Raw genomic sequence first — 13,709 nt, 5'->3', positions numbered from 1 at the left:
AACTACTCTATCAGATAATCACTACACTGCTGACTCATGCTCTGTTTCCTTCCTTGCATAAACTAGAATTTTGTTCTTACTAACTCTAACAATTAACTCGGATGCTCAATTAATAACACTATGTACAACTGCAACAATCTACTCAAGTATGAAACATTGTTATAAAAGTTTTACTCTTTCCATTTGTTCCACAACCCGATAACTCATAAGCTTGCATGCTTACCTTTCTCCACTAATGTCGACAGTATTCTCTGGAATCATTAGGTCTTTTCAAGGTTTAGGTAATATGGCTCAGATATTCAGGGATAGGCAAAAGATAATTTTGGCTCAAAATATCATAAGCACACAAACAGAACCCACAAGCTTCTTACTTTTTTTTCCAATACCCCATAGCGTTCCCACATCTACCAAGATTGAGATAGGATATATTTACTATTTTCCAACATCACTGAAATCATATACTTTATTTGTTTATTTTTCTCTCTTTTTTTTTTTCAAGTATATTATTTTTTTTTCAGTGACATTGAATTGCACAAATTTTTTTTTCTTCTCAATCTTACAAAAATTTTCTCCCTCTCACTATTTTGTCACACTAAATGTTTCTTTTCCCCCAAAATAATCATATAGCTTATGATATCATGGATAATCATGGTGAAAAGAAAGAGTAATAGTGTGGTTGCAAAATTTCAAATCAGTGAGTGAAAACTCAACAGGTTAAGGCTCAAAAGGGTAACTAGGGATACACATTACGGTAGGCTTGAAAGGCTCAAACTATCCAACAAATGCCTAAGTCATATTCCAATTGAACACTATCAAGGATTTCGCCTCAAAAGAATACACATGCAAGTTCTAAGCTATCCTGTCAATCTTACCACAAACCATAGTAAAATAGTTATAACAGTTTTCACAACTTGAGTATTTGCAGAAAGACACAGGTTTCTAAGCATCCAAACTAATCCAAAGAGTTAACAAAATCAAGCACACAGTTATTTTGCAGTTTCAGATCACATCACACTAATCAGCAGTATACAACTATCATCAAGCTTATTGCCATTCCTTAACTAAAACAAAAAACCAAAACAGAAAAATGCAGAAATTAAAGTGCAGAATTTTTTTTTTTCTTAAGCCTCTCCCCCCAAACTAAATATTACATTGTCCCCAATGTATACAGTAAAATGCAGAGAGAAGAAACTTACCTGAGACCTTTTCAGAAAGGGTTGGGTGGTGGCGGCTGGTCATAGGGATAGAACCGAGGAGGTTGTGCCAAGTAGTTCGGGTCATCAATCCCAATGTTCATTCTGTTGATGAGAGAGTTGAGTTGCTGAACTTGTCCCTCATCATAGATACTCCTTTGCACCATGTATTGTTGCATGTGGTTGTTCTGCTGAATTATGTAACTCAGCTGTGCATGAGTGTATTGTGTTGTGGGATCGATGGGCCCAGGCAATTGAAGTGTTTGCTCCTCTTCTTCTTCTTCAACACTAGGCTCACGTTGTCGCCTACGCCCTTGCGGTGCATCAGGTGGTGGCTGCCCATAGGGGTGTGGCTCTTTCAGCCTGTTGACAAAGGCGATGTCCATCTTACGAAGTGGCAACACCGTGTTGTCAAACTCTAACTGGGGAACTTCATATGCCCCGCAGAGTTCTGTGATAACCCCTGCCAAACCGAAACCACCTCCCGTGGCTCCTTGCACGATTTGGTCAATGCTCTGCCGTATGACTTGTCCAATGTTAATGTTGTACCCTTTCATTATGGCGTACACATATTTAAGGCGATCCATTTGGACATCGGAAAAATGCTTGTTGGGCACTAACCGAGCACTCACAAAGTACAGCCATGTTTTTGCCACCGGGTTAATCTCACACCGGTACAGAATATTGGGCGACCCCTCGGTACCATCATTGTCATGGAACCTCAACCCAGGAAATCCCACTGTCTCCGCGACATCCACCATATCAAATTGCTCTTCTTCCTCAATAATTCGGAGGCGTTGTTCCTCCCTAGTGTAATCTGGGACAGAGAACATCACATTGAATGCGTCAGCAGTGGCGGGAACCTTCTTTCCACGAACCTTCACTTCCCCATTTCGACGGTCGGGCCAATTTGCAAGGAATTCACAGGCCATAGTAACATTAGCCCGACCTCGAGTATCCACAAAACTTCCCCACTTCATTCTTTCAATTTGCGCTCTGATTGTCTCAAACCGAGGTTGGCGCCTCAATGGATTTTCAGGGAATTCAATACCCCTATCTTCAATATAGGCTCTATTCTTCAACCTTACGAAGCGATTGTGAGCCTCGATACTACCAAAGCGGGTTCTATCAAAACCCGTTGGTGGTGGGTTCGAAGACGAACCTTCTTCAACATTCCTTGTCCTCTTTGGTGCCATTTTTTTTTCCTTTTTTTTTTCACGCTTTTCACGATTCAATTAAAAAGAAATAATGTCTGGTACTAAACTAAAAATTGAAAATACTAACAAAACAATCAAAACAAAATAATACTTGGGCTGCCTCCCAGAAGCGCTGTGTTTATCGTCATGCAGCTAGACGCTGAGCCTTGGACTTTAAAGTGGCGCCAGGATCATGGCGGACTTGGCTTGGTCAAACTGACCTCCCAAGTTGATAATTTCAGAGTTTTGCACCAGAATAAGTTCCTTTTCAGGATTCCCACACACCAATCTTTTCCAACGTCGCCGAATCGTTCGAAATCGCTCTTTCGGCTTTGCTTTCTTCTTATCAGCTTTGGCAGAAGAACTCTTCACTATCTCAATCTTACAACAGGTAGGAATGTCGGTTGGGGCAAAAACATTAAAAATGACCTCTTCATCTTGCACTCGCAATTTTAACTCCCCCTTTTGAACATCTATTAATGCTCGGCCCGTGGCTAAGAATGGTCTTCCCAAAATAATGGGAATAGTTGAATCTTCTTCCATATCAAGAATTAGGAAATCAGCAGGGAAGATAAACTTACCAACCTTCACCAGTACATCTTCAATTATCCCACGAGGATGAGTCAAAGAACGATCTGCCAGTTGTAAAGTCACTGTTGTAGGCTTTGCTTTTCCCAATCCTAACCTTTTGAAGACAGACAATGGCATTAGATTAATGCTTGCTCCCAAGTCACAGAGAGCTTTGGTTTCCACCGAACCCCCTATAGAGCATGGAATATTGAAACTACCCGGATCTTTAAGCTTGGGCGGTAGTTTCTTTTGCAAAATGGCGCTACACTCCTCAGTTAATGCCACTGTTTCATAGTCCTCCAATTTTCTCTTTTTAGACAATACCTCCTTCATGAACTTCACATAACGGGGCATTTGTTCCAAGGCTTCAGCAAAAGGAATGTTGATGTGTAGTCTTTTGAAGACCTCTAGAAATTTTGTGAACTGCTTGTCTAGATTGGTCTTACGGAGTCTCTGAGGATAAGGTATCTTTTCATGATGCTCAATACTGATTGGTGGGCACTGTTGTGGTTGTGTTGAGCCATCGCAGCCTTCTCATCGTTGGTGTTGGGGTTGGCACTGGTTGATCTTTAATCTCCTTATTTACATCAATTGGTTGTGTCAATTCAGGCCCATCATACTTCTTACCGCTCCTCAGGGTAATTGAATTGCAGTTTTCCTTAGGATTAATTTCAGTTGTACTAGGCAAATTTCCTTGAGGACGGGTCGCTACCTGAGTTGCTAGTTGGCCCATCTGTGTCTGCAGGTCTTTGATTGAAGATCTAGTTTCAGTCATGAATTGAAGCAGTAAATCCGTCTGCAAACCAGAATTTCCACCAGAGGGTTGTTGCTGATTAAACTGTTGATTCTGATTCTGGTTCTGATTTCGTTGCTGATAGAACCCACTGTTTCTTCGGTTGTTACCCTGGTTGAACCCATAATTGTTGTTGTTGTTCTGTGAATAGTTTCCAATGGCTTTAGCTTCATCCATTGGCAAATCATCCACATCAGCTTGGCATTCTGAAAAGTGATGGCTTCCCCCACATAACTCACACACAACTTGGGCTTGTTTAGCTTGCCCTGCAATTATCTTTGTCAATGCCTCAACCTGTGCTGTCAACTTGGTGATGGCATCGACCTCTAACACACCAGCTACTTTCTTTGATTGACTCCTCTCAGTTGGCCACTGTTGATTGTTTAGAGCCATCTCCTCTAATAGATCATAAGCCTCATTAGCACTCTTCCTCATAAAGGCTCCTCCAGCTGCAGCATCTATTAAAGTTCTTGTATTTCCTACCAACCCATTGTAGAAGTTGTGGACCAGCATCCACTTCTCTATACCATGGTGAGGGCACTTTCTGATCAAATCTTTAAACCTCTCCCAAGCCTCATGGAGAGATTCATTATCTTGTTGGCAGAAGTTATTAATTTCTCCTCTCGGCTTTGCGTACTTGGCCTGGAGGAAAGAACTTTGACAAGAATTTCGTTGCCAGATCATTCCAGGTGGCAATAGAGTTGGGTGGCAAGGAGTTTAGCCAACTCTTGGCTCGCTCTCTAAGAGAGAATGGGAACAGTCTCAGTCGAATAGCATCATCACTAACTCCATTAACTTTAAAGGTTTCACAAAGTTTCATGAAATTAGAGAGATGCAGATTAGGATCTTCAGAAGGGAGGCCACCAAACTGAACTGAAGACTGCACCATCTCGATGGCGGTGTTTGATCTCAAAGTTATTTGCATCCACTGCCGGTGGCCTGATACATGACTGCACTCCCGTCAGAGTAGGGAGAATGTAATCTCTCAAGCTGCGGCCATTAGCTTGATCTTCTACTGCGCCACCATTGTTACCGTTATTGCCTCCATTGTTTGCAGCATTGGCAGCCATGATGTCTGAAGTTTCAGCAGTTGCTGAAACTCCCTCTTGCCTCTTGTTCTTTCGGTTTCTCCTACAAGTTTTCTCCATTTCGGGATCAACTGGCAATATCACTGCTTGTCCTTGACGGCGCATACACTTATGATTCCTGAAATAGATCAAGAAAATATTGCAAGAAAAAGGTTAGAAAAATCAGCAAGAGAAAATATACCAAAGTAGAAGTTAGTATAATTTTGTGTAATATCAATCTTTAAACAATTCCCCGGCAACGGCGCCAAAAACTTGTTACGAAAATTCTGTTTATTACGCAAGTGTACGTATCAAGTAGTATCTCACGCAAGTGAGGTCGAACCACAGGGAATTGGATTGAGTACTACTAAATTATAATTATGATTCTATTTGGTAAAATAATAAGTTGCAATTTTAAAAGTAAATAAATCAGAAATTAAAGAGAAAATAAACGAAGATTAATCAAGATGAGAGAATAGGGAGGTGAATCCTGTTGATAAGTTACCTATGTTAATGCCTAATTGCTATCCTTATCTCAATGTGAAAGACAGATTATAAATTAACCTAACTCTTTTCAGATCTTTTAGGTTCTAAATAATATGTTCTCTAATTAACTTCTTAATTAGATCAACACAAAATCAGCATTAAGCAATAATCTATTAGTCACTAGGCTATGTAAATACTTTCGTTTTACATCAAAACCTAGACTATCCAAATTTTAGCATTCCTAATTCTCACTTTTCAGATTTCGAATTAGGATCATAGAGCATGTAAAAGGTGATCAAGCTTGCACATGAAATTAAACACAAACAAAGATAGTATTCACACATAAGATGAAGGAATGGCAATTATTTATTAACTAGGCATAAACTTAAACAACATTCATCATCCTCCCTTATTGGGAAATTTAGTTCATAATAACTCTAAAAACATCCATGATTAATTCAGAAATAAAAACAAACATAACGAAGAATAAAAAGGGTAAAAGAAAGAAACTAGAAGGTGGTATCGCTCCGGGTCTTCAAGATAGCTTCCTCTCCACTTTGCCTCCACTATTAGGTCTGTTTTTGCTTAGATCTGACCTTCAATGTCGTATTCCTTATATAGGGATGAGTGGTGAGCCTCCAATTGAGTGAAAAATCAAAATTAGGTCAAATCTGCGATTTCCGTACATAGTCGCGACTAGCATTTAAGCTGGTCGCGACTACAGGCAAAACTCGAAAAACCGAGTTTCTGCCTATCTTACGAAGTCGCGACCTGGGTCGCGACCAGGAAAAAGGGTCGCGACCAGGCTCATCAGAGGTCGCGACTACTGATGCTTCAGGAGCCAAATTTTCCAATTTTTCCAAGTTTGTCCCAGTTTTTCGCCATTTGACTGAATTCGAACTTTAACACCCCGGGAACCTGAAATAATGAAAATCAAGCGTAAAACTGCTCCAAAAGACACCAATAGACGAGATAATGCTAACTTTAAAGACCCGAAATATAGGTTAATTATAACCTAACACCGGTCATGCCAAATAACAAATAAATTTTTCTGGTTTGTGAACCTCTCATTCACAATAACATGAGTTTCTATTGTACTTATACGTGTAACGTACAAACCTGAAGACAAACCAGGTAATTTTTCTAATATGCATTTTTTTTTCTTGAAACAATAGATGTAATGCAAAGATATTCAAAATTATTTTCATCTATTGTCTCAATATGATATCCATTACGACGTATATCTTTGAAACTCAACAGATTCCTTTTTGATTTGGTGGATAATAAGGCATCATCTATAATAATTTTTGTTCCTCTAGGCATCAATATAATTGCTCTTACGGAGCCTTCAATTAAATTTGCAGTGCCTGATATTGTATTAACATTTGCCTTCATTCTTGATAAATTTGAAAAATATTTATCACTTCTAAGTATTGTATGAGTGGTTGCGCTATCCACCAAACACATATCATCACCATTATTTGTAGAATCATGTATAGAATGACAAATGTCCATTACTTCATTAACAAAAAAAACATAATAAGTTCAAAATATAAATGCTTAAATATTAAAAGTTCATAACATAAACATGCCAAATAAAATAAACACCTTAAAGTAAATAAATGATAATAAAAAAAAAAACATAACAAAGAAAAGTGACTAATTGTGGACATTCCCATCTCTATTATCGATATTCATGTTGTTATTAATGAGATATTCATTAAAAAAAATCTGCAACATCTAAGTGCGTAATATCCAAAGGCTCTTTGAGAAAACCATCATCTTGATAGGCAAAATTTGCTTCTATTTTCTCCTTTCCTTTCATAGATTCTTGATAAAGATCAACAAGGTGTTTTGCCGTACGACGTGCGCGTGCCCGAGTGTCCTTTTATTCCACATCCGGAACATAAATTTTCGTAATTTCTATGATTATTATTTTGAGGACCTTTTCCCTTGTTCTCAGTAGTTGTGCTTTTCATTGGAGTATATGAATTTTTATTTTGACCATTACGATGCCAAACATTGCTTCGACCGCGATCGCGACCACGACCGCGACTTTGATTATGGTCACGACCACGTCTATTACTTCGATTATGATCACGACTACGACTATGATTATGATTGTCAGCAATTGTAGCATTCACTTCAGGGAATGGAGCAGACCCAGTTGGGCGAGATTCATGATTTTTCATCAAAAGTTCATTATTCTGCTCAGCTACTAGAAGACATAAAATCAATTCTGAATATTTTTTAAAATTTCGCTCTCTATATTGCTGCTGCAGGAGCACATTAGAGGCATGAAAAGTAGTATATGTTTTTTCTAACATTTCATAGTCAGTAACTTTTTCTCCACACAACATTAATTTAGAAGTGATATTAAACATTGCAGAGTTATAATCACTTACTGATTTAAAATCTTGCAACCTCAGGTGCAACCAATCATTCTTAGCCTTTGGCAATATGACAGTTTTTTGATGGTCATATCTTTCTTTCAAATTTTGCCAAAGCACAAGAGGATCTTTTACGGTTAAATATTCAGCATTTTAACCCCTCATGGAGATGATGGCGAAGGAAAATCATAGCCTTGGCCTTATTTTGTTTTGTTTCAGTATTTTGATCTTTGATGGTGTCTCCAAGACCCATAGCATCTAAATGGATTTCAGCATCAAGAATCCATGACAAATAGTTTTTTCCAGAAATATCAAGTGCCACAAAATCAAGTTTTGCAAGGTTTGCCATGGATAAAACTATATCAATATAAAGTGTAAATTATTAGACATATACATAAACTTTGAAAAAAAAATACAACAAAATATAGTACAATATAGAATAAGATAATAAGATTAAACAATATAATATGATAAACAAATCAACACACATATATAATATATAAGCATCTATATAAATATATATAAGCATAGACATATATTGTATAAATATTAATTCATTAAAAAAAATGGCTAACTCGAATGTGTTTCAGTCAGATGAGTATATATATATATACATATATATATTTAGTGTATCATGACTTTGAAGCAATTCGAGATCACATAACAAAAACATTGTCATACCTTGGTTAGAGGCTCGTGCTGATAACGTGTTATAAAATATTAGTATTATGTAATATTATAATTTAGAGAAAGAAAATAGAGAAGAGATGAGAATTTTCTGAGTGATTTATTCCAATAGGTGATCTCCTATTTATACACATACAAGAGTCAAATATTAAGAAACTAAGAGAAAGGGAAACTAAGAAAAAGGGAATGTTGATTACATTAATGGAAATAAATAAAAGATTTGGACATCCACATAATTAATACTATTTATAACAATATAAGCTATATATATAATTATATACCAGTTATATATGAATACATAATTTATTGATGGTGTGTGACTATGACTATAGAGACAAAGGAGGTGGAGACGCCTAATAGTTATATAAATATATTGCCTACTAATAATATGACATTATTAACTAAATTGTCAAAATTAAGATTTTTTTTATCGGTTAGAGTATTGTTATTAGGCACCAGTGGTACTCAACACTTTTTAGATTGCATCTTATGATTAGTTAGTAATATTTATTAAAAATTATTTTTTTAAGCTATATAGTACTTAATACTTAATATATGACACCGATGATGATACTAGGCACCAATAATACTTTTTAACATTTTTCATTATATATATACCATAAGTTTGATTGCATATTTACATGTGTTTCACGTGCATTGCACGGGAGGTTGCGGCTAGTAATATATAAATAACATTAAAACAACAACAAAAAATAACATACATATAATAAAAAATCAACAATAAATTAATTAGAGTACAACATAAAAAAGACCGTATTTTCTGTAAATAAAATCAAAAAAATCGTAAAAATGTTTAAAATTCCGCAAAATCGTATTTTTGTAATTTATTTATTATTTTGTGTATTTGTGAAATAATCCCTTTTAAGTAAACATTAATAAGTAATCAGGGTCGGGCCTTAACTAAGATTGATTTAGGCTCACAACTTAAAAATATTATTGTAAAAATACACTTTCTTTGTAGTAATTTTCAAATATATCACTTTTTCTTTTGAAAATAGCCTAAAATTTTGTTGCTACCCAATTAGTATTAGTTAATTTCTTAATCTCAATTTTTAGGTAATCTCAAATTATTAGGATTACTACCCAATAAAATAAAATCATGGTTCACGATATTAGGATTAATATTAGTTTTTACAATGGTGAAGTTCTATTTAGAAAGGGTTATATTTTTGGGAAAAAAAATATAAGTTATGATATATATATATATATATAGCATAAAAATTTAATTACATTAAATATGGCATTCTTTTTAAACAAACTTTAAAATATGGGAAAAATAAGGAGGAATACCATATGAAAACTTTAAATTGTGTTTCTCTTTTTTTTATTTGTTTTTTTTTTCTTTTCTTTCAAAAAAAATAAAATAAAACATTGTAATAAAGAAAAAAATTATCTCAGCTGAGGTTTTTTTTTTTTCTATAGAAACTCAAATAATATTAAAATAATTTTATTAAGACATTTATTAAGAGTATTATTATTTCCTTAATTTTCCCTAAGTGTTCTGTTAAAGGTTAATTAGTTGATTGTAACCTTACAGGTTACAGTTAGAGTTTATCCTCACTTCTCTAACTGTTTTAACGGTTTCTTTACCACAGTTAGTGTTGTTCTTATATCCTAGTTTAAGTTGGGTTTAGTTAAGTGGGTTTGGGTTAGTTAGTCTGGTTTAGTCTGGTTTACTCATGCTGTTATATAAACTCTGCTTCAAGCATTGCTCTGTAACAATTTGTATCACAATTAATAAAGTCTTCTCTCTTCTTTCTATTCCGCAATATGGTATCAGAGCGGGAAAGGAATGCTTTCCCTTGATCCGTTCTTTCCTCTTCGTTCTCGCCGTGCTCCTTCTCTGGCGACGTCCTACGACTGAAGCTGGGCTTGCTCTGTTTCGTCTGTTTCTTTCTTTTCCTTCCAGATTTTCTTTCTCGATATATCTTGATTTGATTCTGCAATGGCCACTGATGATCAAAGCTCCACTCATGGTGTCGATAATGATGGCATGTCTACGATTGCTGGAGATCCCCTCAATCCAACGATGCAACATCATCAAATTCAACAAGCTGTTCAACCAAGAAGCCATCTTGAAGATCCTTCACATCCGTATTATTTACATCATAGGGACAATCCTGGTAATGTCCTGTCTCTCAACTCCTTACTGGACAAGACAATTATATGTCTTGGAGCAGAGCAATGATCTTGGCCATCTCCGTCAAGAACAAGCTTAGATTCTTGGATGGTACCATTCCTAAACCCCTTTCTTCTGATCATATTATGTACAATGCATGGTTTAGGAACAACAACATAGTTATTTCCTGGATTTTGAATTCTGTGTCTAAAGAAATTTCATCTAGTATATTGTACGATGAGTCCGCTGCTGCCATTTGGTCTGATCTTAAGGTTCGTTTTCATCAACGAAATGGTCCTCACATATACAACCTTAGGAGAAGTCTAATGAATTTAAAACAAGAGAATCAAACGGTCAGTATGTACTATACGAAATTGAAAACAATCTGGGAACAATTGTCCAATTATAGGCCAGCTTGTGTTTGTAATGGCTGCACTTGTGGTGGTGTCAAGAAACTTCAAGAACACCACCACATGGAACATATAATGTCATTTCTTATGGGTCTTTCAGATTCTTTTTCCCAAGTTCGTGGGAGTATATTAATCATGGATCCCTTACCCGAAATCAATAGGGTTTTCCACCTTGTCACTCAAGAAGAAAACCAAAAGAATAGCTCAAACACTCCTTCGGATCCCAATCCTGGGATTGCTTTTGCTTTTCAAGGAGAAAAATCTAACCCGAATAAACCAGATTCTCAAGAAAATAAGTCTCATCCTCCCAAAAAGAATAGGCCTTTTTGCACTCATTGTAATGTTCTTGGCCACACTATTGAGAGGTGCTATAAAATCCACGGTTACCCTCCTGGTTACAACAAGAATAAATCAAAAGATGCTACTGCAAATCAAGTCCAAACCAACAAGGATGTAGATGATGACCAAAGTGAAAAACATGCACTGCTGCCTCAACTTTCTGCTGCACAGTACCAACAGCTCCTCAACCTGCTTGCTGGACAACAAACCAACATTCCCAACTCTGATCTTGGTAATGGTGCAGGTAACACAAATATTGCCATGTCTAACATGATTAAATTGCCCAATAACAACTCCTGGATTTTAGATTCAGGGGCAACTAGACATATTTGTTCTAGTATAGGGTTATTTCAATGCATATATAAAGTCATTCCTACCAGGTTACTTCTCCCTAATGGAGATTTTGTCTCTGTACATCAAAGTGGCACAATTAAGATTTCAGATCATATCACTTTGCAAGATGTTTTATATGTACCCAATTTCAAGTACAACATCATATCGGTACATTGTTTAACCCGTGACAGTAACCTTGATATAAAGTTCTCTACTGATGAGTTTGTTTTGCAGGATCTTGTCAACAAGGAGATGATTGGCAGAGGTGAATCAAAGGGTGGTCTGTACATGCTTGATCCTACACCTGCTGCTCATCATGTTCTTGCTGTCAATGCAGAAACTTGGCATGCTAGATTAGGCCATTTGTCCAACAAATACCTAAATTTGTTAAGAAACAAACTCAATTGTAATACTCATGTTTTACATAAAGATTCCCCTTGTTATGTTTGTCCTATGGCTAAGCAAAGGAAACTCCCTTTTCCAAATAACAATAATTTTGCTTGCCACATATTTGATTTAGTTCATTGTGACATTTGGGGACCTTACCATGTTCCCTCCCATTCAAATTTTAGGTTCTTTCTTACTCTTGTGGATGATCACTCTCGCTTTACTTGGATTTATCTTTTAAGACAAAAATCTGATGCTTTGAATGTTGTTCCTCAATTCTTGTCTTATGTTCAAAATCAATTTGGTTGCATGATTAAAGGATTTAGATCTGACAATGCTCCTGAGTTAACCTTCAAAGATCTTTTTTTAAAACATGGAATCTTACATGATTTTACTTGTGTAGAGACTCCCGAACAGAATGCCGTTGCTGAAAGAAAACACCAACACTTGTTAAATGTGGCTCGTGCTTTATGTTTTCAAGCTCATATGCCAATCAAATTTTGGGGAGAATGCATCATGACAGCTGCATTCTTAATCAATCGTATACCATCCCCAAATTTACAAAACAAATCATCATATGAGTTATTATTCAAGAAGGAGCCTGATTATCAACATTTAAAGACATTCGGATGTTTAGCTTTTGCATCCACTCTTTCAGCTCATAGGACAAAATTCGATCCTAGAGCACACACTTGTGTTTTCATTGGATATCCTCAAGGGGTAAAAGGATATCGTCTTTATGACATTAATAACAAACAGATTTTTATTTCTAGAAATGTGGTTTTTCATGAACATATCTTTCCTTTCTTGAAATTAAATGAAAATACTACTAACATTGATCCTTTTCTTACTACTGTTTTGCCTTCTAATAATGTTTCTAAGACACCTATTGATGATTACCAACAAGCCATTCCAGAGGCGCCTGACTCGTCTCAACATCTCCACACCAGTACACAAAGCTCTTCCAACAACACACCTGATGCACCAAGTCCTGCTGCTGCAGAAAATTTACAACCTGCTGCTACAGAAGAATTGCAGGAACATATCACTGAACAACCTGATGTTGTCACTCGAAAAACAAGCAGAATAACTAGACCACCAGCATATCTCAAAGACTTTGAATGCTATTCCACTTTGTAGGACAAATCATCCACACCTCACACTTTAAATAAATATCTTTCCTATGCTAGATTAGCTGAATCTTACAAAGCTTTTATCCTTGCAGTTACTTCTCTAAAGGAACCACAAACATACAAACAAGCCATTCAATTTCAACAATGGCTTGATGCTATGAATGCTGAATTAACTGCACTTCGTAACAACAAGACATGGAGTGTTGTGTCCCTACCACCTAATAGACGTGTTATCGGTTGTTGCTGGGTTTATAAAATAAAACTTAATAGCGATGGTTCAGTTAAAAGATTCAAGGCAAGACTTGTTGCTCAAGGGTATACGCAACAATAGGGCCTAGATTTTTTTGATACTTTCTCACCTGTGGCCAAAATGGTCACTCTTAAACTTCTTCTAGCTATCTCTAATATCAAACAATGGCATACACTACAAATCGACATAAATAATGCCTTTTTAAACGGGGACCTCAATGAAGAGGTCTATATGGCACTACCTCCTGGACTAACCAATTCTGACCATGACTCTACAGGTACCAAACTCGTGTGTAAACTCCACAAGTCGATCTACGGTCTACGTCAATCTTCACG

General features: G+C 36.3%; 1 non-coding gene across 1 annotated transcript; it reads left to right on the top strand.

Annotated features, from left to right (window-relative positions):
• The first annotated feature begins 4,275 nt into the window (after positions 1-4,275).
• LOC133032831 (small nucleolar RNA R71) lies at positions 4,276-4,382 on the top strand. Its single transcript, XR_009685419.1, has one exon. It is a non-coding gene; the product is annotated as a small nucleolar RNA R71 (small nucleolar RNA).
• The last annotated feature ends 9,327 nt before the right edge of the window (positions 4,383-13,709 follow it).

Source organism: Cannabis sativa, chromosome X (genome assembly GCF_029168945.1).
Source record: "Cannabis sativa cultivar Pink pepper isolate KNU-18-1 chromosome X, ASM2916894v1, whole genome shotgun sequence".
In the NCBI taxonomy this organism is placed as follows: Eukaryota; Viridiplantae; Streptophyta; class Magnoliopsida; order Rosales; family Cannabaceae; genus Cannabis; species Cannabis sativa.
The sequence above is the reverse complement of the archived record's forward strand: the minus strand, read 5'-3'. Positions and strand labels throughout refer to the sequence as shown.